The following is a 27,490-nucleotide window of genomic DNA, read 5'->3' on the forward strand; positions in this document are numbered from 1 at the left end:
ATGCTTACTTAAAAGAAAATAAAAAAGGGGGGGGGGGGGCAGGGGAGGGAAAGCAGTATAGGTGGAAGTACAGAGGAGGTAAAGATAAATTAGGCATTTAATTCCCAAAGACAGCAATATAAAATGCATCTCCCCCCCCCCCCCCCCCCCCCAAAGTGTACCGCTAGATGCAGGAAATGTATTGCCAAAAAACTCCAAAGTTTGTGGAAAACCTGGAAATAATTTGACACATTTAATGAGACTAGCCACAGCTCTATTAAAAAAGTCTATTCTAAGTCCTTATGATTCAGCGCACAAACCTTGCAGGGAAAGTTAAGGGAAAATATTTATTTTTTCTCTGGGGTAGGATGTTCTACAGTTGCCCTCCGAAGGACATTTCATACTTTTCTGTGATATACTTGGAATCTACCTGTCACACCCAGGAAAACAAACCAAACCCTCCATCGGGATACAGACCCAACACTACAGCACCTGGATTTCTACATTCTTAAGAGAAGCTGGAGATCTTTGTCATTCCAGCTCCTGCTGACTCCTATTTTCGCTTCTGTTAATTACCAAATTCTGAAGAACTTTGTCAGCTTCTGACTCATCCTTTACCTTGTACTCCTCCTCCTCCTCCTCCAAGCTTCATGTGACATACCTTCCTTAGTGCTGTCTAATGATTTATCATTTTTCTAATCATCAGCTCTCTGGAAAACACAGAACTATCTACATTCACACACAGCAGTACACACACTTTAAGACTTTAGTAGCCCGTATATGCAATAATCCAAGGGGTTCAGATACATAATACACTACCACCTTCAGTAGATTACTTCTTGAGCAAAACTACCTAAGAGAAGTAATGTTCCCATATTTTCCCAGATACAAATATTTATTGAGTACAGTAAATCAGCAGAAAATTGGGCAACAGGGGCAAGAATTCAAGCAACATGTATAAGAACATGAAGTCTACAAAGACCTATGTGACAAGAGCATGAATGCAAATGCATACATGAAATGTGAGAAGCTCCATGCAAAGGTTTATAATTCTCCTTTATCTCTCCTTTAAAAATTAAGGTCCTTTTGAAAATTTTAGGTTTCGGTACTATCTGTTGTTTGTAAAGTCAACTGTTTATTTAAGTAACAAGTTATAATCCTTAATCATTTATCTGCGTCGCTAAGAGCATTTTTACAAACATTATTATTTACAGTTCTGCTTGGTCTTCCTAAACTTAATTTTCTGAAGCTGTGCAACATACCTTTTAAATCAAGCACACTTCGTTTCAAGTCAATTAAACGTAAGCAGTCCTGAAGTCAATAGCTGAGCACACAAACCCTTTTCCTCCTACTGCCCTGCGACTGACATAACCACTCTCGAACAGAAGAAGAGGTGAAAGTTTCTACCCCACCGTCACAATTCCACCTTGTGATACTCTCAAATTAAAAAGCGGGGAGAAACAAGTTCTCCTGTCTATTCAAGCAATACCAATGCATTTGTTTTCACAAACGTGTGAGCCCAAACACGCACTTTAACAATCCTACTTTATATTTCTTTTACCCGCAACCGTTACAAGCACGCTTTTGAAGCGCAAGATTAACATCAACCGTAAAAGAAAAAAAATACAGTGCAATTTATTTGTATATACTGTCCACACGACAATGTACCCCCTTTGTCTAATCGACTCCCGGGGAAAGAAAAGGAGGTCAGGGGGTGAGGTCTGGAGAGAGGATGGAGCTCAGTGGGACGGAGGAGAGCAGAAAGCTCCCCAGACCGGGGCAACACAAGTGAGATACTGTGGAACCACAGGAAAGGGAAAAGGAGAGCCTAGAGGTCAGATCCTGGTGGTTTTGCACATCAAACTCGCGCCAAGGCTGGTATTTTGCACGACCAGTTTCAGGCTGCAATCCCAAGACACCAGAGTCGAGGCACGGATTTGAACAAGGCATGGTGCTGTGTGAGGGGAGCCGAGCATCTTGGGATCTGCCCGAACCTTGCCCTAAAGGGGTACGCAGTCAGGCAGGGGAAAGCGCGTTCTGCACGGGGAGCAAAAAAGAAAGCAAACAAGGACGAGAAATGGAGAAAATGAAACAGAAGAGCAGTTTGGCTCTTGCTTTCTGGCCTCGTAAATCCTTGCTAGCAGAAGAGAAGTCGGATGGAACAAAGCATAAATAAAGTATGAGGTGAGTTTTAACCATTTTTCAGGGCAGGGAGAAGGAAAGCTAAACAGACTGCACCTCTCCACCCTCATTGAGATGCAAACCACACAAAGGCGAAAAACTCATCTTGATGCACTGGTAGTTACGCATGTAAATTCCAGCGCACGGAGCAAGATAAGCCCAAAGAATGCAGTTTCTCTCACCAGAAAGATTCAGCTTTGTGTATAATGCTGTAGTCTAACTACTGTAACCATCATGACGACTGTGTTTAGTATCAATAAAGTGAGCAATGTGTTCCCCTCATGCTAAACAAGCAGAAAACCCAGAGCAACTAATTCCCACAACCTAGAAACACCCGTACGTGAAACAGCATCCAACTTGCTTCAGCACAAAAAAAAAAATAAATCCCAAAACACTTCTTTCCACTTCAGTCTCTTCTTTCTTAACTGGAGCGGCAGAGAGGAGTCTGAAATGAGCGCCTGTGCAGCGCAACGTGAACCTGAAGCCTCCTCTCCTAGTGGAAAATAAAGTTTTATTTTAATAAGACAGGCCTGTGACGTGCCCTTGCAGGAGCCCTGTACGATAACACTGGCAGCACCACTTTGCAACCTCTTTCTCTTTCCTCTGTCTCATCTCTGGCTAAGTTGGGGGTTTTTTTTTTTGTTAGTTATTTTGGCAGCTGCTGAACGTACAAAGCCGCACACAGCAGAACACTGGTTTAGTTATCTAGATGCGAAAATTTTTATTTTAACTATTAACAGCAATTACGAAGCGTTTCTTTTGAAAGGCCGTAATTAGGGATGACAGACAAACAGTGGATGTGGCAGAAAAAGATAGTACCAGCTCTTTGATGGTACAAAGCAAACCACCAAGGCAGTGTGATAGTACTAGTTTCATTCCTTTTGGAGTTCATCAGTTGTGAGCGATTGAATTCTGCCTCGTGACTGATAAATGCATATTTTGATTTGTTTCCCCTTGAAAGCCAAGTACTCTTTTATTGGCAGACTGATTAAAGTGGAATTAAAATGTTCTCTGAGGAAAGAGGTGAAAACTTGTCACCTTTTCTGCAATGCTCTTTTTTCCCCCCTTAGTAGATAAGGGTTTTTCTGAGTCACAGACACCGGATACTTGGGGGTAAATTAAACAAACTAGTCATGTTTTAAAAGGACAATTGTTCTATTTTTAAAGCTGTCATTCTCTGAATATTTGATTAGGGCTGCGTTACAAAAGATAACTTTTGCAAACAGTCTGCTCCCCCCCCCCCCCTTATTAATTTTACATTAGGTTTCGACTCTGTTCCAGCAAACCCCACGGTGACTCCCCGCTCCATAGAGGCGCCCTTACTACAGCGATCTCTGCAGGATTTCAGCCCGGTAGAGTTCAGCTACATCAGCAAACAGGCAGCCAGAAACCTCAGGCCCCGAGCCGAAGTGCAGCTAAGCTTGAAAGAAATACAAATATTTAAAGACAGCGCAGAGAACCAATAAAAAGCAGGGGGAAAAAAGTCAACGAAGCATTTACACGACATAAAGCTACTAGACTAAAATAAATGTGGCCCTTGTGAATTTGCTATACCAGAAGTTTACGCTTCCCTCAATTTAAAATTTTCAAATAAAGAGACTAAGTACAAAGCCCTGGAGAGAAAAATAGTAGAAAGTAATGTAATTATGAGAGCAACATCAGCCATTGCGAGTGATATTGTTATTCTCCATCAAGGAAGCAATAACTTTGATGAATAATCCCCTTAATGAACACCAAGATGGGGTTCTGCCTCCCTAATTAAATTAAATTAAAAGTGTCAGGTATCAAACCTCCGTGGTAAAGACGAAGAGAAGCTACACAGCAGCTTCCGAACACAGCATTATCAATCCTGATTTTGAATTTCAAAGTATTAAAAACACAAAGCAGCAATCTTTGGGTGCTCTGGAGCCAGGAGGGGGTAGAAAACATACCTACAGAAGACAACAGTGGGGCATTACTAAAAGACCCAAAAATGGGGTGACTGGAGCAAAGGTGGAAACTTTCTCCTTAACTTAGTCCTCACGCTACGGCGGCTGTGTCGCGTGATTTAAAAGATCAACTACAGAAAACAGAGAAAGCAAAATGAGTTTGAGCGAGCCATGCAGTCTTATCAACAAATTATCTTTACCGGATATAAGTCAGATCTTCAGTATTACTTTAGTAGGATTTTTTGTGGGTTAATTTTCTTACTCTCTATCTGATGCAACAGAAAATACAAAGCCTGAAGGAAAATAATCCCTATAATTTGCATTTTTAAATGCCCCTACATAAAATACATATTTAAGTAGATGCATCATAATGACTGGAATTATTAAGTTACATAAGTATTTAGAGAGATTATGAAATACTTATTGATTTAACTGCATAAATATGTACCTAGGGAAATTTATATCACAAATGAAATTGGCCTAAGCCACTCTGTCAAAGCCAAAACAAAGACAATTATCTTGTCAATAAAAAATGGAAGGTAAAATTCAAAAAAAACCTATTAGAGCGCTACAAATAGAGCAACTTTATAATCATAACAGGTAACTTGGGGAAAAGCCTCATTAATCTCTATACAGACACCCAAGTGAAAGGAAAGTAAACACTTATTTTGATAGTGTCTTAAGAATCTGCAAGGATTTGGGGCAGGAGGAGCAAAAAGCTCCATCCCCGTTAAAAAAAACATGAAGTTGTACTTTATTTTTAAAAAGTACCTAACTCTATAATTGCATAGGCCCTGTTATAAACAGCCATTTAGGGCATCCCCACTACACCGACAGAGTCTTACAAGCTTTAAAAATTCATTAGGATCCCGGCAATAAATATTGCCAATGTATTTTACTGTAACTGTATTGATCCTAATGCACTTGACTTATCTATAGAGATAAAACTTATCTTGACCTTGTCGAATACAAACAGTCTGGACTAAAAACCTGCGATAGCCTCTCATGGGGAAAACATACAACAGATAACAGCTACAGAGATGATACAGGAGCAGTACATCAGTATTAATGTTTCAGACAAAACAAGAATTTGCTTGAATATTAGCCTACCAAGCAGATGTAAGGAGACGCTAATAAATAAGAAATGATATGAAAGAAAGCTTTAAACAAAACCGTGCGTTTAATTAGAGTCTTCTTGGGCACGATATTAGTCCCCTTAGAAAATATGTAACGCCAGATCGTTACAACCCGCTGCACAGCAATATTAGTGAGTATGCTGCTGGTTTTTTTTTTTTTGGAGGCAATCTCCTCTCTCAGTGAAAGTAAAAGCCAGTTGCATTGCACTGGGCTGACAAAAAGCAACGCAACCAACTTTTGCCTTTGTTATTTCAAGTTGCCCTTTCCAGCCGCAATCCTAGCGGCGACTTTGGACCGCGGCGTTGGCCTTGAGACACGAGTCCTGCTGCGCGCAGCCGGGCAGCCTGCGGGTGCATCCTGCAGAGCGCGGTGCCCTCCTCCCAGAGACCCTACAGACCTCGAGGGAACCAGGTCTGCAGCAGGATCAGGCCCCCACCCCGAGATCGCCCGTGGGAGCCTGAGGAGCAAAGCGGGGTATGGATCCGTACCACACGCTTCTGTTCCGAACTCTTTGGTGCTCCTTTCCTCGCAACCCTCCCGACTGCATTTAGCTGTCGATAACTTAATTAATATTTTCAACTACCAAAAAGGGGGGGGGGAGGGGGGAGGAGAGAATTCCTCACTATTTCTAAGGCAACAGAGATTTTTGGAGAAGATGCCTTTTGTGGTTGACTTTTAAACGAACGCGAGAGTATCCTGCCAGGCAGCGGCAGAGCGTATCCCTCGATCTCTAATGCAAACTTCTCCAGGTCGTTCATGTAACTCAACCAGTTACAGACAAAGAGTCGCCTTCTGAAAGAAAACTAGAGCACATTTTTTGTAATTAATTCTGTATGTATTTGCCAATGTAAGAGCCAAACATATCAGAATATTAATAGACTTCCATCTTCCAAATACTTTCTCTTTACAAGCAGAAAGAACATTTTTATGTAATGTAAGCATTAAGATTTAAGATCTCTTGTACCTCAGGAAATTATTTCTTTCTGACACAATGTTTTGTAGCTGGTCTTCGTAAATTATGAAAAAAATCAGGATGTTTACAGGTATTTGGACAAGCAAACTTATTTCTAGGTCACAGTAATTACTTTGCATTTGCAATTAATGAAAAACAACTATGCCTGATGCCTGATCACTCTGTAATTAATATTTCAATACACTAAACAGCACGAATACAGCACAACTTCTTGCAAAGATACAGAGGAAAACAAATTAAAGAGGGAAAAAAAAAAATGTATCTGCCAAATAAAATCAATGGGTTTCCCACATAATTAAATATTATGGGTTTGCATATGTATTTCTAACAACCTGGAAGTACTGACAATCCAAAAGTATTATAATACACGTTGGGATACAAAGGTAAAATTATTATGGCACATTAACTCTGCTATTTCCCGAGCCACGAGCAGGAATTTTAAAGGTTTCCTGTTTACTCTGAGCAACTAAATGAAACTAACTACACAGTTTTATATTTCCACCTTTAAATATTGCTTAGCTCTGGGAGATAGCAACAAAACTTTCTACATTTTGATAGGCAACAGTATTTTGCATTGACTGAAGGCGAATAGAGACAAAAATAATACTAGCCACAGCAGTGGCACAAAGAATAAGGCTCCATTGCTAATTATACAGGGAACTGAATTTAATTACATGGAGAACATTAAACAGTTTCCAAAATAAAAAAAAAATATCAAGAAAAGCTGGAGATGAGACTTTCAAGTGCCATTAATGCTACAACAGTGCCCTCTGCTGAGGCACCAAAATAACGCTGGATTAGCGCACGGGCACCAAACAGGACACAAAACCAGGCACTGGTATTTCGGGATCATTTCTGCATGAAACCAGGCACCCTCACAAAACCGAATTAAGGCAGCTTTCTGTGGGATGAAAAGGCCAGGGCGGCATTGTGGTAGGCGTGCATTTTTCAAAGACATTGCAACTTATCTTTTCAGAAGACAGTTGTAGTTCAAAGAAATTCCAAAAGCAATGTCTGAGGTCTGAATTGTTTTGTGCTCACTCACAGGATCCGTCTAGGAAGGATATTCCCACAGACTATTCTGTTTAGGATCCCGTACTAAAGCACTGCTTTTCTGAAGATCCAACTTAGTTTTCTTAGGAGCACCGATGGATATAATAAGATGATACTAGAAACACCTTTGAAAGCAAACAGGCTGCGAAAATATCTAAACCAAATAAAAAAAAATTGATTCATTATTCAATACATTTTAACAAGAAAACTGATTCCCCCCCCGGTGGTAAATAGCCCCCAAATACTGCTGTCTGGCTCCTGACAATAAAGCAGCTAAATAAACGCCATCCCAGGCACCAAGGGGAGGCTGGCCAATGGTTTTCAAAATTCCAGTTTCAGATCACCAAGTGGAAAAGGAGAAACAGAAACAGGAGGAAAAGGATCTTAGCATGACCAAAAAGCGTAGCACAGAAATTTCTGACAGCTTCCTCACCATGCCTTTTTCCTTAAGGAAAAAAAAAATACCCACACCAAAACGACACCCCGCACCCCCATTACAACTGGGATTTTAAAAGGACCAAATAAAAGTAAACTCTTCCCGAGAGAGCAGATTTTCACAATCTGGTTTCAGTGCAATTATTCTAATTTAATGTGTTTGGGGCAACTATTTCAGCAGCACAATTTCATAGCTATAAAAACAGAGAGGTCTTGCAGACGTGAGGTAGGCAGACCCTCCCTGACATCCCTTGGCTCTCCTACCTTAATCTGGGAGAATGAAAGGAGTAAAGGAAGAATAAAAGGAGATCCCACTTCAATGTTTTTTTTTTCTTTGACCAAAGTTTTAAGAATTCCACCTAATACAAATGAACCACAGTTTTGAAAGTCTGAGCACTGCCTCTTCCCCAAATTCACAAGTTATTCAATACCTCTCTAAGGATTAACTCACAAGTAATTTTTGTCACCTGCAAAAAACTACAGCCACAAGCACCCAAATATTTTAGATTAGATCGCAGCCATAAAATTCAGGTAAGAGCAGACATTGTGCTCTCCGTGTATGCAGAGGAGTGAGGTGAACAGCACCAAAGGGGCAAACACAGACTAGGTTAAAACTCCCGTCTTTCCACCTTAGTGACACCCTTTTTTAAAAAAAAACTGGGGATAAATGATCTTCCTGTTTCATTTTAACAGTAGTAATACTCCCCCCCTCAATCCTATTAGCAAGAAATATTACATTTACGTGGTTTTAAGTGTCAGAGAACATTCAATGTAAAACATAAACGCAGGCTGGCAGTCCTGAAGCGAGTTTTTTTGCACGTACTGTAGATCACAGTAACTTTTCCACCACCTCACCAGCCTCCTGAGAGGTGGCAATCTATCAGACACTCATCTCGATGGCGATGCTGGAGAACGAGAGCAAGGTGCTCGCTCAGGCTTTGATATGGACACTGTCTTCTGTGATCTTTATCGAGCCCAATGGTTTGAAATCAGGATGCTCAAACTAGGTATAAACCTTTGGGGTTGGGAGTACCTACAGGTGCTGCTAATTTCAAAGAAAGATAGGAGTTCTTAGCAATCCTGACAGCCTTTTTATTTACTACATACTGTTACAAGCCCTGGGCTTTCTGCATCCAAATCTACCTCTCTCTTGCCTCTGTTTCGAATCATCAAAGCTGGGATATTTTTGGTTAACTGCGCCCTGAAAAATAAGTAGAAAAATAGCATAGAAAAAGCTGAGAAATCAAAACTGTGTCTTTTTGAGGAGTGAGGCACCCTTCCTCACACACCACTCACTTCAATTTCAAATCCTTGTTGTGAGCTTAATTTTCACAAGTCTAGTTTTTTTTAGTGAAGCTTTTATTCCCCCCATGAGAGACCATTCACTGCACAGATCGCAGCAGGTGAGCCTCCGCTGGTCATATATTTAAACTCATGCACACCTAAGGTTAAGTGGAGGTGATAAAATGACTTTAAGCCACATCGGTGGATAAGGGGTATGTAAGTCAAGATAAGCCCATTTAATAGGGAAAAATAATTGGATATAATAGTAAATCTTCCATTTAATTTAAAAAAACCAACCATACAGTCAGCACTGATGCAACAGTGTCAAGATACATGTCAAAACTTTTTTCACTATTAAGGAGACAGAAACATTCAAGCCTATAGGATATGCTGAATCTGGACCACAGCAGCCATCGAGTTTGGATGTAACACCAGTCAGACAAATTAACAAAGACTCCTGCACCATCCAACTATGCAAGGAAAACCCCTTTGCTTTTTCAGATGAACACAAACTAGGAAAATAAAAGGAAACTCTAGTAAGAAAAGATTGAAAATTATTGTATATTTGTCCTTTTGCAAGAACTCTAGAGAAAAGCATTTGCCTGTATGGGTGGCCACAGGTTACAGCCCCATCTCTGTACCAGCGACCAGGCACAGCTGGTCCCAAGCACGAACCCAAGGGCAAGTCTCCCAAACAGGGATGGAAATACAGACTGCAGCACTTTAAGCCTCTCTCTCTCCCCCTGCCCTTTAGGCTGACTTTCTTGAACTTCTCAGGCAGTTTCCTTTTTTGGCTGCCCTGCTCCCTTAATAATATCTTCACATTTCTATAATTAAACTTGTAGAGAAGAAAAGCTTTTTTCAGTGATGTAGAACCAACATATTTTATTTTTGGTTTGCCCTTTTTTTCCCCCCCCATTATGAGTAGTCTCAGACCATCACTAGCAACTTCCAGAATTAAACAGCCAGTCGGTACCAAATGGTGTGTTTCCTGAACGCAAGAAACCTGTATGTAGCAGGCAACATTGTTTTGATACTGAAATGAAGAGCATCTGAATCATTTTGTCTTGCTGCTTGAGAAAATTCATGTCTCAAACTATTGTGCTGTCTCTATCAGGAGTTCACTAATTACTAAAGCTGCTTGTTATTACATGTATCTAATTAATATTATCAGTAAGTCCAGAATATACACACACTTCAAAAGAATGACCCTAATAACTACCACTTCAACCCATAACAGAATCAGTACGTATTAAGAAAAAAAACTACTACAAGATTAGACAAAAAAAAAAAAAGATAACTTGATCAATTTTTAGATTCTTCTGAAAGAACTACAAAAATAATAGATAACTGGAAACTATAATAGAAGCTTTAAAGTTCGATATCTGACAGTATCACAAAATCTTACTTGAAAAGTCTCGGACAAAAAATTAAACATGCTGAAAGAATGCAGACATGTGGTAATGAAGAAGTAGAGAAAGCTATCTAGTGAGGAACCAAAAGAATATAATTTAGGCATGCTCTTATTGTGGCATATTCTAAAAACAAGGATGATCCCATTTAATGAAACTTGTCAGAAAGTATAACATTGCAAGTGTGGCGCAAACGTTCATGGAAAACGACAGCTATGAGAAATCCATGCATAAATAAACTGTTAGGCTTAGAACAATGTAAGCTGATCTCGGCATGCAGAAAAAAAAAAACATTTAATGCCTTTCAAGAAACCTGTTAATTAGAAAGAGAAGCATGGAACACTGAAGAGTGCTAACTACTAGTAAGAGGAATGCACTGGCAGGGAGAAAAGGCACAGCAAATTTGACCATAGCATTTAGGTCAGTCTTAGTATTAGAAGCCCCACAGCAATGCATGGAAATAGTCTAGAGCTGTACGTCAAAACCAGGTTCCAGTTTCCAGCTGGGGAAATTGCACAGAAGTTAGTAGGGGCTTAGGAAAACTGAAAATCCCAGAATGCTGTGAAGACTGAGCTTTGAGAAAAAAATTACTGCTAAACATGCTGGTTTAGCGAAGTAATACATGTGTAAAAGTTAAGATGGGGGAAAAGGGTACAGGAGATTTGCAAAAACACGAGGTAACAGAGAAAACCAAAACGTACTGAGCACCAAAGTCACTCAGGCTCTTTAGTCCCTTTCGGTAACATACATAGGCGCATATATACATGCTCTCTTTTGCATTAAGAGTGAAGCCCATTTAAATAAAAAGACTGTGAGATACTATCTGATAGCTCTATTGAATCTATTTTATCTCCCCGAATGGTTTAACTATAGCAAATTGATAGTGACACAACAGTGAAGGCTATGATGCTATTTCCATTTTAAATCATGCCTCAGACATTTATAATTCTCAGGGGGAAAAAAAACCCAAACAACTGTATCTATTAGGAATACACCATCTTATGCATGGATTCCACTTAGGAGCTGAATTTCTGTGAAAGGTGCCGTAAGACTTCAGCTTTTTGAGTCCACAAAATATTTCCTTCCACATTCCTTTTTTATTAGCAAAATGCAGCTAAAGTATCAAAAATGTTTTAAATCTAAATTGATTGAATACATTATTGCACAGAATAACTAGAGCTTTTGTTGCAGGTGAAGAAGTGTTTAAAAATAGCAGAACATGCAGCTGTCTGAAAAACTACATGTTCAATAGCCTTAAGTCATAACTTCTCTCAACTTGAGGCTTGGAACGATGCTATAAAATTTTTGCACGTGTGGTATCTGAAAGGAGAAGAGTGATACAGACCTTTCCGGCTTTTACACCTCAGGATTTTCTAGCTAATATAAAGAAAGCTTACCGTGCCTTCAAGTTGGAAATTCCTCTGAAAATAGTGTGCAACCGACGCATTTCTGCAGTGATTTGTAAAATATTACTGCTAAAAACACACCAATGCAGTCAGTGTAGAAATCTGACCCAATATGATTATTGAATTTGCATTAAGCAGCAAATGAGATACGATAACTGTGGTGAAAACCACAGCTGTGTTATTTGAAAACACCTGATCTCATCTGATTGAGTTTTAGGAGGTAAAAGGAAAATATCTAATTTTCCAGGATATCTAGAAGATTGATGAAGAGAGAAACCAGTGGAACGTGTATTTTCTGTACAATTGGCTCATTAACAGACTCCAAACACTGACCTACAGTCTGCAGTCATGTAGCCCACTTGTTTTGTGGTGAGAAAGGACATCTCAGAACCAGTCTAAACTTGAGAGTGGTGTACCCGTACCCCAAAACCTTGCTCAGCTAGCAAAGCGAGTAAAATCCCTTAGGGTGGCACACCACTGGGACTGATGCATTCTGCTTCTCAGCAGGGATTCCTGTTCTTCCTTAGATGGATCCATCAAGGAATACTGAACAAAAAGATGTGGATGTAGTCTCTGAATAAAGAAGTCCTTCGAGCAGATGTTGCTACACGTGTACATTGTAGAGGGGCATCGTGCAAGCTCTAACCCAAAGCATTCTCCACCAAGTGCTCCCATTACAGGGCACCTGCCAAGCCAGAGGTTCAGCTTGCCGAGCACAGCTGGGCTTAGGTTCTTCCCAACAGTACAAATCGACCTGACAAAAGTGTCCTGTTAACACGGCTCTGCTGTTTGTAATACCCAGGTTAATTTGCTTAGCACCATCACCATTCACTGTCACTGCAACAGCCCTCAGGCACACACTTCAAGTCCTTACATCTCTTCTGCATCACACACCAAAACCTCCCCTTACTGAGTTACACAACAGCACTACAGTATGGCAACAAGTTTGCGGGAAGGGTTTGGCTCTGTCCAGGTCGTCACCTCTCTTCCCCCAGCATCTCCATGTCCTCTGCACCTCAAATTGATGGGGGTGCAACTGGAGACAGGCTGTGGTCCTGTGCTTGCCCCAGAACTGCAACAGGAACGGCGATGACGCTGCTGACAGCTTGGTGTGCCCTGACAGCTCTGGTTCAGCTCAACTGCAGAACATGTTCCTCATTAGCATGGATAGTGCTTTAGTTGTTTTCCCTTTCCCTCAAACTCTAGCAACTGCTAAAGCCAGACCACTTTGGTGTGCCTTTTTTTTTTGTCTCCCGAGGACAGAGATTGCTAGGAACAAACCACTGGACCTCATGCTTCAAATCGTGCCAGGTGTACCACACACTAAGCTCTTGTTCTTTAGCAGAGATTACTGCACAGCAACTACGAATACAACTTCCGAGAATATACACGACGACTGTACTTATCTGATCTCCACTGCTCATATCGGCCTGAAACGTTTAATTTTCTTTGCATGTGATCATCTGGCTCCTCTCAGCTTCCCTCCCAAAGATTCGATTCTGAAAGCCAACGTGTGGTGTACAAGCAATCACCCTCTCTGGATATATGCTCCTTTGTTTTGCTTCCGAGCAAGAAAAGAGGAGGTGGCAGAAAGAGCTAGTAAGGAATTTCAAGTAAACTCAGAAATAAACACAATTATTTTTAATTAAAATGCAATAAACATTAATACTAGTCTTTTACTGATACTAAATTTTTTTAAATTGCAAATTTTAACACAACACTTAAAATATTCCACTTGCGCAGTGTATTTTATAGCCACATAACACATAGCAATATAAGATGCTATATGGACTCGGATTAGAGAAAGCCTAGATCTTCCGTATTATTTCCTTTGCCATATGTAGCCAGGTTATGTTGCTGTTATTTTAAGAACACATATTTTGCTATGAATGCTGTAAATGAGACATGCACATAAAAGCCAAAATAAAAGCTCGAAAGCTCGAGAGAAATTACTTGGGTTTTGCAGAATAAAATTTTCAGCCTTGACACTGCATCAGCAGAGTGAAGGTAGCTTTGATATAACTCAATACAGACAGGTAACATTAAAGATACATAAGTCCCTGATGAGTGCAGTATTAATATGCTCTCAAATGGGGGGGGAGATTTTAAAATCTCCACTTATATTTCTAACTTGCCTTACATTAAATCTGAAGGTGTGATGACAGAACAGTTGAGATGCCTCACCCTGCAACAAGAAGCAACGAGGCTGAGTACTGCTCTGGGGTTTTGCCAAATGTCATTCTTCGTCAACTCCGTTGTAATTAGGAATCCGGCTCTTTGAATGAGGAAGCAAGACTTCTCTTTGCATATGGTTTCTTACAGAAATTGAATTGTCTTAAGTATGTTCATGTACCATGTTACCTGTGACCAGGGAAGGTTCCTGGTTTAACAAAGCTTTGGCTCATTAAAATGAAAAGGTTACAGTTGCTGCCTTAATGCTCAAGAAAGAAATGAACTACTGGCCAGAAAAAGAAAGGCACTAATGCGGCTTTGGCTGTTCAAAAAGTAACCCCAACCTTTGCAGGACGCTGGGACACTAAATGCAGAAAAGGAAACAAAGTCACCTAATTCTGGAGAGTAGTGTTTCGCGCGTAATCTGATAGCTCGCATATTCTGCCCCTGCTAATGCGATCCTAAGTGGACACGACTTCTTGACTGGGTCTCACTCTGAAGCTCGCTTGTTCCCTCATCTCACTGCCCTTTCATAGAAGATTATCTAGGAAAGCAAACCTTACACCAATTAAGGCAAAGAACCCGCAAAACCGGACATTTAGAAGCTGCAGCAACTCCGTAGTTAGTACCCTGAGCTGCAGTCAACTCGGAGTCATCTTTGTGACGAGAAGAAAGCAGGTTTTAAAACCACATCTAAGCTTTTTCTCGTAAAACCAGCATCTGGAGTCCTTCCCCTGAGATACTACCAATATATTTTATCTCTTCTAAACAACATTAAAAGGTAATAACAGCTTAATGCCAAGATGTGCTGCACTGAAAAAGCAGATCTAAGACAATTAGACTGTAGCAGAAACCTCCTCTGCCATTTAACAATAAGAAATGAAAACATTTTCATTTATTTTCACTTAAAAAGAAAGTCAGAGTCCTGTGACTGCATTGATAGGAACGATGTACACATACTTCTGGGCGTATTGCCTTGAACTAAGGAAAAAGGAGCTGGTTCTTTCAGATGGAGTAGCAGTGCACAGAAGTCTTCAGCTCTGACTCCCTTTGCTCTCGATAAAAGCTTGGAGCAACGAACTCTCAGGAGATTAGCGTACACACACACTAGCTCCAAAAACTTTAGGCAGCACACATGTTCCTTTGAGTCTTGTACATGTGTTGTGTATAATGTGCTCTTTTTGATATTAAGAAGTTGCTAAGTTGTTCTCAAGCTGGAAAGGGTTTTCCATTTAGATAAGGCCAACAGCTACCGCACAGAATAAGCACATATGTAACACTGGTGTCTGAAAGCAGCACGAGTGTTAGCTGCTTTACCGGGGCTAATAAGAATTACTCCTTTTTACAAAAATCCTACCCCAAGTTATTTAACCCCAACATGCACCCTCCTAGTGGCACACGGCACTGCCAGCATTACCTTCCCACGCCACACGCCTTTCCTTCACAGCAGATTATAACCAGTTGTCCCTCGACTTGGCTATTTGCATCTAATTACTCGAACAGTCCACACACCTTTTCTATACATTTACTGCTAAAAATACCACATGGAAATTATTATCCATGTTATGCACAAAAGCAGCCCACAAGTGAAAGGAAGAAAACTTTAGATGAAAGGAATCCATATTTCCATTTATTTGCCTGAGTCTCTTCAGTTCATTAGCAGACCACATCGGGTTCTCTCCTCTGCAAACAGAGATTTGATACCAGGGTGGGCTCTCCTCCCTCTCCTGAAAGAGCGTAACAACCTTCCATTTATTTATCATCATTCAGACATACAGGTCTAACGCTAACCTAGAAAACACGCATGCATGGCTAGATTTACCCTTAGAAAAGAAAAACTAGGCTTGCTGTGTGCGTGCGGTCGATAGGACCTGGTCTCAACTCAGCATCACTTCAATTACCGCTGAGATGCAGTAATCTTGGTGGGAGGATGCGGCGGCTATTCAGTGGCACAGAACAGCGCTGAGCGGTTTCTCCTCCACGAATTTGAAACTGCTCAGGGCATTTAGGTTGGCAGAACTCTATAACCCAACTGGACCTACGCCAGCAGGGTTAACATGCTACTCTTGAAAAGCGAGCCACCGAGGCTTTAATCACCACAAGTGGCAAGGACTTAATTTTTCATCCCATTAGAAATATGCTAGTCTCAACAGCAGACCAAGCTTCTTATAAAATGCCATTTACTAATCAACACTATTTCCTGCTTCCATGGATTACCTTGGACGTCTCCTATTACGAGTACTGGGGCCACCCTGCTCGCCTTAGCCTGTGACCTAGGAAAATCATAGCCCGCTACGGCAGGGCACAGGACAGATGTCCCACACACAGGATATACGGACCACTGATATGCAAAATTCAAGCTCAAATTTCTTTTAACATTCTTCGGTTCCCATACCAGTGGAAGCATTTTGTCTTTGACCAGGCAGCAGGGTTAGTTTTTAAGACCGCAGCTTTACACTGGCATCCCATCTGTACGAAATTACACCTCGGGGGGGGGGTGTCTAGAAAACGTGTTGGGAGTTTGCATCACCCAGCTCTCTGCCTCGGCACAGCAGAGATGGACCAAAAATACATGCAAGGAGCTCGGCTCAGTGAGCTCATGTGAGAAGGAATGTCTGCAGGAAGGAAAAACTCCTTAAATAGATGGGCCACTTACAAAACTGAGGTTTTACACTGAAGTTTTGAAGAAATTCAGTGTTTCAGCCTGAATTACCTTACGTTTAAATAGGTACTGTGCATAAGCTGTACTCCATGAAAATCAGCTCATCTAAGAGAAGGTTGTTACCTGCAACGTAAGCATTAAGATACTTATCACTTTTTAATTCACATGAAGTTTACTTTCCCCAGGAGTCCTAAAAATACTGAATTCTTTCAATATGTGTGACATTGTGATAAACACCTCATATGCTGCAGTTTGTAAATAACCGAACCATATAGCAACACCATAACAATAAAATTCCACCTTGATTTTTCAGTTCATTACAACTAACGTGAATTTATATCATGTTTTTAAGGACTCTGAAAAAAAAAGGTAACGTATGATAATAAAGGAGGATAAATGGATGGCTAAATATCACCAAAATCTAAATAGATTTTTGCTTGTAATTCTAAAGCTTCTTAAAAAAACCCATCTCAACTCAAGTTTCCTGGACAAGGATACGTGATTTTAACTGTAGCTTTTATCTCACGAAAAACCATGCATGTTTTGATCACATTGCAAATATTTGTTTGTAGAATATTTTATACACATGTGCCCCCAAAAAAGGTAAATGAATTGCAGTAAGCCTTGCTGATCTGAACATGTAACGCCTGTATTTACAGAAAACAAACTGTTGCACATAATGGTACAAATCCATCAATTCTCTTCAGAACAGCAAAAGAAACTAGTTATCTCTGAGAGATCACATATGAGCTATCACCTTCAGCAATATTGTGATTTAAAATATTCAGACCAGAAGGAAAGCCTCTTTAATGAATGTGTTAAAAGTTTCTCATGCAAAACCAAACAACATCCTTGTTTCATACTTAATTTGCAAAAGGATACCCAGCAGCTGAGCTACGAGAGCTGTCCTGGCTGGTGACTAACTACCTGCTGAGACGGGCTCCACACGTAGGTAACCCGCGATTGAAGAATAAATCCTCAGAGCTGCATCTCAGCTCCCTTTAAAGTTAATCTGAACACACTGAACTCAAAAGGAAATGAAAAGTGAGTTTCTCTCCTTTCCTATGGCACCAGGACTTCCTGAGTTTTCGCGATTGGTCAAGAACTATTATTTCCTCCATGCTATTCCCAGTTGTGACTGTCAGACGTAATTAGCGTTGTCCACACACGAGCGCAAAACATTTGTTTAAATGCACCTGGAACAAAAGTCCCACACGCACAGAAACCTGGAGAAACTTGGAGAATATTAAGATTCAAGTATGCTGTGCCTGAACGAACATGCTGCTCTAAACATTTAGAAATGCAAAGTTCATTTGCTGAGATGAATATCCACAAAAATCTATGCAAGATAAGGGGTATTAAAATTATTCACTCTCCAATTCAGGATGGATTATTTGGCCAATCTGTTAAGCCGTACCTCTCAGACGCACAGGATCAGTACCATCCTCCTCCCCTCAGGGAAAAGAGCTCATAACGTTTGAAGAAAAGTATGCTTCATCCCAACCGTAAGGATACACATGAAACGCAGAGTCTTCCTTTAATACAACTCTTTGGAATGGGAAAGGAGCAGACATCAACAGTGTGAATGCAGAGGGCAAACAAGTTCACCAAAGAAAATAAATTAAGCGGAATGCTGCAGGTTGTAAAGTGGCCAGGATAAAGGCCATTTAAGTTGTTATCGGACTGTTTTAAACACACACACAGAGCTGAACTTCGATTTATTTATCTCTATATATAAAATACCACCTCTGGCAGCATGGCGTCACCATTTATAACCATGACTGAAACATTAATCTCAAACCAAGTCAGAGAAATTTGTGACTTACTGTGTTACCATCTGAAGACCCTATGTTTTCCAGCCTTGGGCTAAATACAAGCCAGATCCAGCCCCGCTCAAGTTTGACATTGCTTCTCAAAAACACAGGTATGCTACGGTAGCTTCTGCTTAACCGATCCAAACAATATACATTTATACACAACATGCAAACAGAATTACATTTCACCTAGTCACGCAATACACAGCTGTTGAAAGAAACGAAATCCAAACCGAAGAAATATATAACAATACCATCTTGTCAAGTCATCAGAAAGCCATTAATGTTTCTAATGAGTGCAATTACAAAAATGAAAGACTCCCAAAAGACACTCAGTTACAAATGAACTTTAATGATCCAAGTGTCTTGCTGCGCGGACCAGGGTCATGTGTCCAAATGCTGTCTGTCTGAACTCTCCCTGTTACCCATCCAACTTTACATTTCTCAAGCTCTTGCAGAACGAAGTGGAACTGCCTAGATACAAAAATGAGTTATCCCTTCCTAATGACTTACCCACTCATTATTATTCCCTTTAGTTGAGAGTTGGAGAAAACAGGAACATGTACCAAAGGTGAAGACTGGAAGAAGGCACTGAAGTTAAGAGCTGTACAGTAAAGTGCTTGGTGCTTATCTGTGTGTGGCAAAACCCAAATAATTCAAATGAGCTTTCTTAGTCATAATTTTAAAAAATTAGAAGGCAAAGTTCCTTGGTCTTAACCTGGGCTCTACCACATACTTGTCTGCAGAAGCTTGCAATGAGTCATTCACCTGATTAACCCAAGAGAGATACAGGTCCCGTAATCCACTAGTGATCTTTGTCTAGACAACGGCTTGTTCTGATGCTAAGATCAAGGTTAGGCTCAGCTACGTCTGAAAACCTGCATGTAAACACCATACAACATCTATTCCTGAATAGCTCCAAGCATGGGTATTCTTCACAGGAAGAAAGAAATGTTCGGGCACTTCAAAAGTGTTTTAACCGGAAAAAAAGTTACTCTGCAAGTAACTCTTCTCTGGACAGCAGCGTTATTCAGAACTACCAGGAGTACCAGCTCCTGAACTCCAGGCATGGACCTTCCCCCTGTCCACGTACGTGCCACAGCTATTAATCAGCAGCAGAAGGATGCTGGCATTGCTTGAGAAACTTAAGGCTACCTCTCAAAATCCGATATACATATGAGTTCTCAATCAACATGTTTTACTTCCATATCCTTCCCAAACAATACGGTTTGTGGTTTTGCTCCCAGTAGCTAAAGTAAGTTTTATTTGCTTTGTAAAGGCCAGGAGTTGTTAGTAACCACTGACTAGCCTTTTCATTAAGTTAAAGCATCCTTTGTGGCAAAAGTCAAAGAAAAGAAGCTAAAAGCGTTCGATGAGAAGAAAAACAGGAATGGCTCCTACATGAGGCAGAAACACTGAGAAATAATAAAGTTACAAGGTCAGCCCTTAAAACAGGCCAGTTGTTCTTCTCTTTTATCCTGCTTTAAGCGATGGCTCGACTTTCCATTTACACACACACACCCCAGTCACCAAAAATACTCAGTGCAGTAGGTAAAGTCTGAAAGGCTTGAGAACAGTAACACACAGCTATCAGACGATAACCTAATTTGAAACTTATGCTTTCAAATGCACAAAGGTGTCTGATGATCCAAATGAAATAAAATCCGCAAGTATAGTAGCAGTAGACAGTGCAGGAAGCAAAGCAGGCACTAAACAAAGTCATACATTGTCAGAAAAGGGAAAAAACTGATCTGACATGACGAGTCAAGACAAGTGACAAAAGTTTTGCTGAAAACGGATCAGTAGGAAATTAAAATCATGACAGCATTTCTGTTCTAAATACACAAGACAATAGGTCCCTTTTATCATAAAGTCCCATTTTCTCCTTCAGTTTTATTATAGCCAACATTGCAATTTGCACATCACAATGCAGTGGAAGAATCCACAACTTTCATTCCAATTCAGTGTAAATAATTTACCGCAAAAAACTGGCTTTTATGAGTCAACTTCTGCATTGGGCAGTTTTTATTCCGAATCCTTAAGAATCACTAACAACTTGTAAGTTATCTAAACAGGTTTGAAAAAATGAGAAAAATCTTTGTGCGAAGGTTTGAAAAGGATGATATCCCCTTGAAGTTAACTTCATTTCATTTGCTATATGCAGCAAATAAAACTAGATAGCTAAAGAAGCTAAAGAAATGTATTTTCACAAAGCTGTATTTCTATAGCTAGCATTACTAACTCCTTGTTATTACTTTAAAAAAAAACCTGGAGTCAGCATCTTTATAAAATATATTTTCCGATTTGCTTATTCAGGTACAGCCAGGTTCCAGCTGGTTTGTTTCGAAGGATACAACACTTAAAAGACCCCGACAAACAAGACCATGAAAGCCCATCACAAGCTCTCTCTCAAAACCAATGCAAACACTTTTAATCCGTTCCCTCCATTCCCCACTTCCAGCTGCCACTATGCTTCTAACAAAAACAGTAAGAGGTTTGGGTTTTTTTTTCCAAAGACATGAATGATTAGGAAAAGGTAGGTACTGGTCTCCTACAGAATATAAAATAGCATGTGCCTCTGTCTGCATAGTCTATGGATCCCAGCTATGTGATTTCATTTCTGCCACGGATAAAGTTTTACTATGGCACTTATTACATTGATTTCTTTTTCTTTCCTCCAAATGCTGCAAATTAAATGAAGCTCTTCTGCAAAAGTCTATTCAGCTTCATATTTTAAGCTTTTTTAAAAAAATGTTCCTCATTAAATCCTTTCTTGCAGCATTTCACTGGAAATTATGCTTTCGATTATGATACAACTTCTTCAGAAAAGGTAAAGATACAGTTGTCTTCCCAATTACAGCTTTATCAGCACGCCGTCTATAAAAGAGTTATTTTTCTGTCTAATGGCAAGATTTAAACCAGGCACATTTTCTGTACACTTTTTTTGTTCCTGTCTCATATTTTCCTTTTTCTTTGAAACCTGCCTCTCCTATTGGCTCTTTCCCAATGCCTTTCTTCTGTCTGCATCTCAAGCTTGGCTGCCTTTCTCATTTTGTCTGTTTCTCCTGTTGCTCCTTCCTTGCCAGGCTGATGCATACATGAAGACTCATTCGCACAAAAGCAATCAGCGTCTAACACAGTGCACGGACGGCTAAAGGATGCTCGCGAATACTCAGCAACCAGGCACGGGTAGCAGCCAGGAGCAAAGTGTTCACAGCCTGGCAGGGGTTTAACTCTTCGAACTGGTTGACTACACAGTACCTGTTTGTTGATGGGTGGTGGTTTCCTAACCAAGTAAACTGGAAAAGCTCTGTTGAAAAGATCATTGCTGCTTTTAAATCATTGGTGCAGCTGTTAGAACGAAGAAGAGTTAGTCTGCAGGGTTAAACTAGATCTGGGGAAAGGCAGAGAAGCTTAAAAACAAGAACAGCGAGACCTGCCTTATCAAAATGGCAAAGTCGATATCCCAGTATCCTTTTTAAAGCCTATCACACGCTAATTTAGAAAGAGGTATTGGCTTTGTTTAACCCTTGAGGAAACCAGAGACTGAAATGATGCTGGTCTGGGATCCAAGCCTTGCTACATCCAGTTCTGGACCATGGCCAAAGAAAGCCCTGCTAGACTGAAGGGCCAGTGACAATTTTAAAATCTGATATATCTAGCCACTGGAGCTAGACACTAATGCTTTATACCACTGCGATGCTTAATGCTTTATACAATTACAATTCTAGCACCAATAGGCCCTAGATATCAGATGCAAAAATCATGTTATTTTGATCAGCACCTTGCTTCACCGCCCCCCCCCATCAATTCAAATGAGATTTTTAGCAACTAACATTGTATGAAAAAACTAGAGATGCCCTGAGATGATGTATAATTTGACAGCTGGGTTTCCATACTTCCAGGTGGCTGCAAGCATCACGTTTTGGTGGTTACCAGGTCCTAACATCACATCAACAGCAAAGAGGGGAAAAGGCAAAGCTGTAAGAAGATCAACAATTTTATGCTTTGATCTGCCAGGGAAATGAACTGCTCTGACAGAAAAGGCTACGAATAAATCCGAATTTGTACACCGTGCCAAGAACTGGTTCTGACTCAATGATCAGAAAGGCAATGCCAGTGCTTGAACACACATTATCAGGAAGGAAAGACCACAAAACTTGACGCCCAGTAAAAATGACATTTGTTTCCAGATCATCTTTAAGGAAAAGGAGCTGAACCTCTGTGAAGTGGGACTGAAGTGGTATGAAGCAGAAGACAATAAAAAAATAAAGCAAGAATTGAGGAAGAAGTTCGACGCCCTAAAAGCTGCCCCTCTCCCCACATAAAAGCGCAGCTACTGGGACAAGACTCTCACGTCTTCTCCCTCATATCCTTCTGACACCCCCCTGCACAATCACAATGTAAGAGAGGAATGAGGGTCTAATGCAGATGTAATAGGTATGAACAGTACTGCATGCACAAAAGCGACACGTTTTCTTCAGTCTTCTATTCAGAGAAACACGGATGGACTACCTGCGACTTCAAAAGGTCAGAAAAAGAAAGCAGTTGACAAAGTTTTTTGGTTCTCCCCCCCAAATCATTATCATTTAAAATGAGGTAATAACAAGAGGCAGCAAGCACAGGTAGAAATTCATGCCAGGAAGCTTAAAAATAAGGTTACCGTGGTACATGTAGGATTCATGCTTCACTTTTCTTTGTTTTCATTATGGAGAATGATACAAGTTCTTAAAGCAGCAGGACTTGGGGCCCTCAATGTTATCAAATGTAATAGCGATTATTATGAGCTGTGGAAAAGTATCTGGGCTTTCTCAACTGGCCTACTTTCAGCAGAGTACTCTCTTGCTTCAAATGCAATCAACAAATTCTATGAAGTTGATGTATTATTGCAAAATGTATGTTCTCTTACATTAAAGCACAAGAAATAAAGCATAACCATCATGTTTTGCAACTAATTTATTTTTTTCTCCTTTTTTAATCTGTCTTACAAGTTCACCATAACATTTTAGTGACAACAGCGCTTAAACTGACTCAAAAACCAAAAAGGAGACTAATTAAAAATAGGCAGACAGTGAACATCATGATACATTGGCATAAAATTATCCCTTCACTGTCCTTTGTAAAAATCCTGCTAAAAACCGAACATTTGCCACGGCAATACTGAGTCAGATTGTTTTATAAAATATATCATTTTATATGCAGATCCTTGCAGCGCAAACATTTGGAATCTGCACCAGATCATTTAGTTAGTGCACATTACTGAAATGAGGCATGGCATATCTAAAACAAGAAAACATTTTCTGCTTTCTTGGAACAAAACTTGTACCGCCAAACTGAACTTCCAACTGACACAAATTACAGATCTTGAAAACCTATTTGCCTTCCTCCCTTTCCCCACAACTTCAGAAATCATTCAAAGAGCTGTTTTAGCATTTCTTACTATTGAGTACGTATAAAGGAAACGGCTTCTCTCAGGCTGGTCAGGACATTTTGCTCTTATCAAGTTGTGCTGGTTTTGGCTGGGATAGAGTTAATTTCCTTCACAGTAGCTAGTACTGGGCTGTGTTTTGCATTTGTGCTGGAAACAGTGTCAATAATTCAGGGATGTTTTAGTTCCTGCTGAGTGGTGCTTACACAGAGCCAAGACCTTTTCTGCTCCTCACCCCACCCCACCAGCGAGCGGCTGGGGGAGCACAAGGAGTTGGGATGCCACACCATATGGCGTCATGCTCAGCATATAGAGCTGGGGGAAGAAGGAGGAGGGGCGGGGCCATGTTTGGAGTGATGGCATTTGTCTTCCCAAGTCACCGTTACGTGTGATGGAGCCCTGCTTTCCTGAGGATGGCTGAACACCTGCCTGCCCATGGGAAGGAGAGAATGAATTCCTTGTTTAGCTTTGCTCGCATGCGCGGCTTCTGCTTTGCCTGTTAAACTGTCTTTATCTCAACCCATGAGTTTCACCTTTTTTTCCAATTCTCTCCCCCCGTCTCACTGGGGGGAAGCGAGAGAGCGGCTGTGTGGTGTTTAGCTGCCTGCTGCGTTAAACCACGGCACGAGTCTTTGGCAATGATAGCTAAGCCATTGCACAAGTGGCTGGGTAGATGGCACACTCTGAACACAACACCACCAGTTCTAGAGTAAGTGGAAATAAGAAGATTGTTACATGCACAGGAGAGCACTTTTGAGAAGGAGGTTAGCAACACCTACTGGTCACGGTGCATACTGAACACTTTTTTTTTTTAAATGAGCAATTAAAAAAAGCTTTTTCTTACTAAAACACCTAGCTAAAATTACCTGTGAAGTCAGTTTGTCACCAGAGAGAATGCTTCTAATTAGATCAACTGATAAAATCTAGAGATATTACCTCTTCCAATAAACCTTGTTCTGCTCATACCCTTAGACTGTCATGGCTACATTATTGCTAAAATATATCAGCACTAGTAATTTCCAAATCATATCAGTAAATATTCATAACATGAGCTGAGCTCTAGGCTTCGATATAAAATGGGACATAACGAGTCTTCCTGACAGTTCCTTTCAGTGACTGAAAGATTTACTTTATACATCATAACGTGCATGAAGCCTTCCTTCATTACTAATTACCTTTATTGCCTACCCAAAGCAACTCAAATGTTACGAGCTGCACAATCTTACCAGCAGCACTTTTGTTTTCTACTCTATAATAATCTGCAAACTATTCAAACGGCTTCTGCAATTCTTAGGTAGTTTTATGACGCATTCCCTTAATCTGAAAAAGTAAAAGTTTTTCTTCCAAATTTTACTTGGAGTAAAATAAAACAAAACATATACAACAGAGTTTCTGTTGTATACCTCACCTCTTCCAAAAAACAATTCCTCTTCCAAAAAACAATTACACACGATATTACAAATAGCATTTTCAGAAAACACTTAATTAAAAATCGAAGTGTCCTCAGCTATAAGTATTTTAAATCAACTATAACAAACCTGGGTTCAGCAGTTGTATTTAGTGCTTGCTTTAAATTTCCATTAAGAAAAAATACTGTATTCATTTTTTGAAGTTGTATCTATAGGTCCTCTGATACACTAGCCTTAGGCATTAGAAGTTTTCCTGGTTCTCATCCAACTTTGGAAATAATATCTTCTTGCTTCGGGTGTTAAAAGGATTCATACATTATTTATAAGGACTGCTAAAATCTAACTCCTGGATCTAACTTGCAAGAGAAAGAGTATAAAAAGTTACATACAAAAAAAGCGCACAACTGTCCCCATTTCAATTTTTAGCCTCTCCTTCTATGTCATGTATCGCCAGACGGAGCCTGTAATACTCTCATCTCTCACTCCCCATGTTCAGATATTCATCTACAGCCGCTTTGAGCCTTGTTGAATTTCATCTTTCTCGCATATTTTTAAAGTATGATTTTCCAAGTTAAAACCAACCAACCAACACAGAACGCAAAACTGCCAGGTAACTTGTTACACTTCAAAGATGCTGGATTTCTCTGACAGAATGGTGTTTGTTTACCTCCTCGAAAATCAGGCTGAACTGTTTTAAGAAGGTAGCCAGAACAGGGCCTGTTCACTTCTCAACGTCTGCTACCTCTGTACTTTCATCTTTCTAATGTTGTCTACATACACGATATTACATTCTGCTTGTCTCTTCCTGATTTAAGAGAGTTCATCGTTAGATTTTAAAAACAACTTCACAAGAGGGAGATTTCAGTACCTTCTAATCAATCCAATACAATATTTCTGCAGTTTCACTGAAACTCAGCAGTTTCACTTCCTGGGTTATATTAAGGCAAGAGACATTAAAATGCTACTGACATGTAAAATAGCTAGGTATTCTATGCAATGAAAGAAAACAGAGAAGTCAGGTCTATAGAGCTTCAGAAATACTCATCAGCATGAGTAAGTCTTCACATTTTAACTGGAAATCGCATATTTTTTTCTACTGCACACATTAAAACCATTGCATCTGCCAGTCCTTTACACTTCAGATACCTGTCCTGACTGTAATTTCACTTGGTCTAACTGGAACACATGGTAACTGCATCGATCTACCTGAATGCAATGTACGAAAGACTGAAGGCTACTAAATCATTGAAAAACTGCCCCATGCAATATTTGCAGTGGCACAGCAAAGGATTTCGTTTACCCAATAAGGTGATATTGTTTATGTTCATCTTCACACTGAGCAGAATTTTTACACATATTTCAGTTTTCAGACTCTAAGATTTTAGTTCTTCAGAAAGAACAATATGAATAACAGAGTATGATATCCATTCTGTCCCTATAGAAATTATAAATTAAGTAAGTATCTTGTGAGGATTGCACCCGTTTTTTACACTCTTTTGGAAAATAAACTCCTGAGATTTTTGTACCTGGTCTACAAGCTTACACACATTTATTTCCCCATGAAGTATAGTTGTATGATGTTCACTATTCAAAGGGAAAGTTAGACTAGGTCGTGTTTCTTAAAGGTTTATCTTATTAGCAATCAAGTCTCATGTAGCTGAAAAACAAAAAAAATTATTTTGCTTTTTCTACTGCCACTGTTGAAATTCTCAGGCTGACTGCAGCTCACAGCATTTGTATAGTTGGCTTCAGTGTTACAGTAATCCTCAACCCCTGCCTCCCTGGGACTTTTACACAAGAAAGGGAAGGAGAGCAGTTGGAACAGTGATGATGAAACCCTCATCAACATTAGCAAAGAGAATTAAGAGTGAGCATTGTGCCTCTGAACGACTTGTACTTCCTTATTTTAAATCTGACTTCGTTTTAACTGGGAGAGCTTTGGGGATTTTTGTTTGTTTGGGGTTTTTTTTTTTTTTTTGTTAAATTTGTTCAAAAGAAGGAGAAACAGCTGTCAGGAGCCGGGAATGCTCTGCCAGTCTTGCCAGCCTTTCTTCTTCTACCTTTACCAAATGATATAAGTTCTTACAGTATCTGCAGGAGGGAGGCTAACACATAAAAGGTAATGTAAAGCATTCATTTCTGTCAACAACCGAAAAGCTAAAATTTAAATGCATTAGAGAGACATGTATTAACACAGTGTATTTTGACACCAGTTAA

General features: G+C 40.0%; 1 protein-coding gene across 3 annotated transcripts in view; it reads right to left on the reverse strand.

Annotated features, from left to right (window-relative positions):
* Positions 1–27,490, reverse strand: part of TAF3 (TATA-box binding protein associated factor 3) — a 119,710-nt gene that overhangs the window by 78,174 nt on the left and 14,046 nt on the right. The window lies entirely within an intron of this gene.

Source organism: Phalacrocorax aristotelis, chromosome 1 (assembly GCF_949628215.1).
Source record: "Phalacrocorax aristotelis chromosome 1, bGulAri2.1, whole genome shotgun sequence".
NCBI classification, from domain to species: Eukaryota; Metazoa; Chordata; class Aves; order Suliformes; family Phalacrocoracidae; genus Phalacrocorax; species Phalacrocorax aristotelis.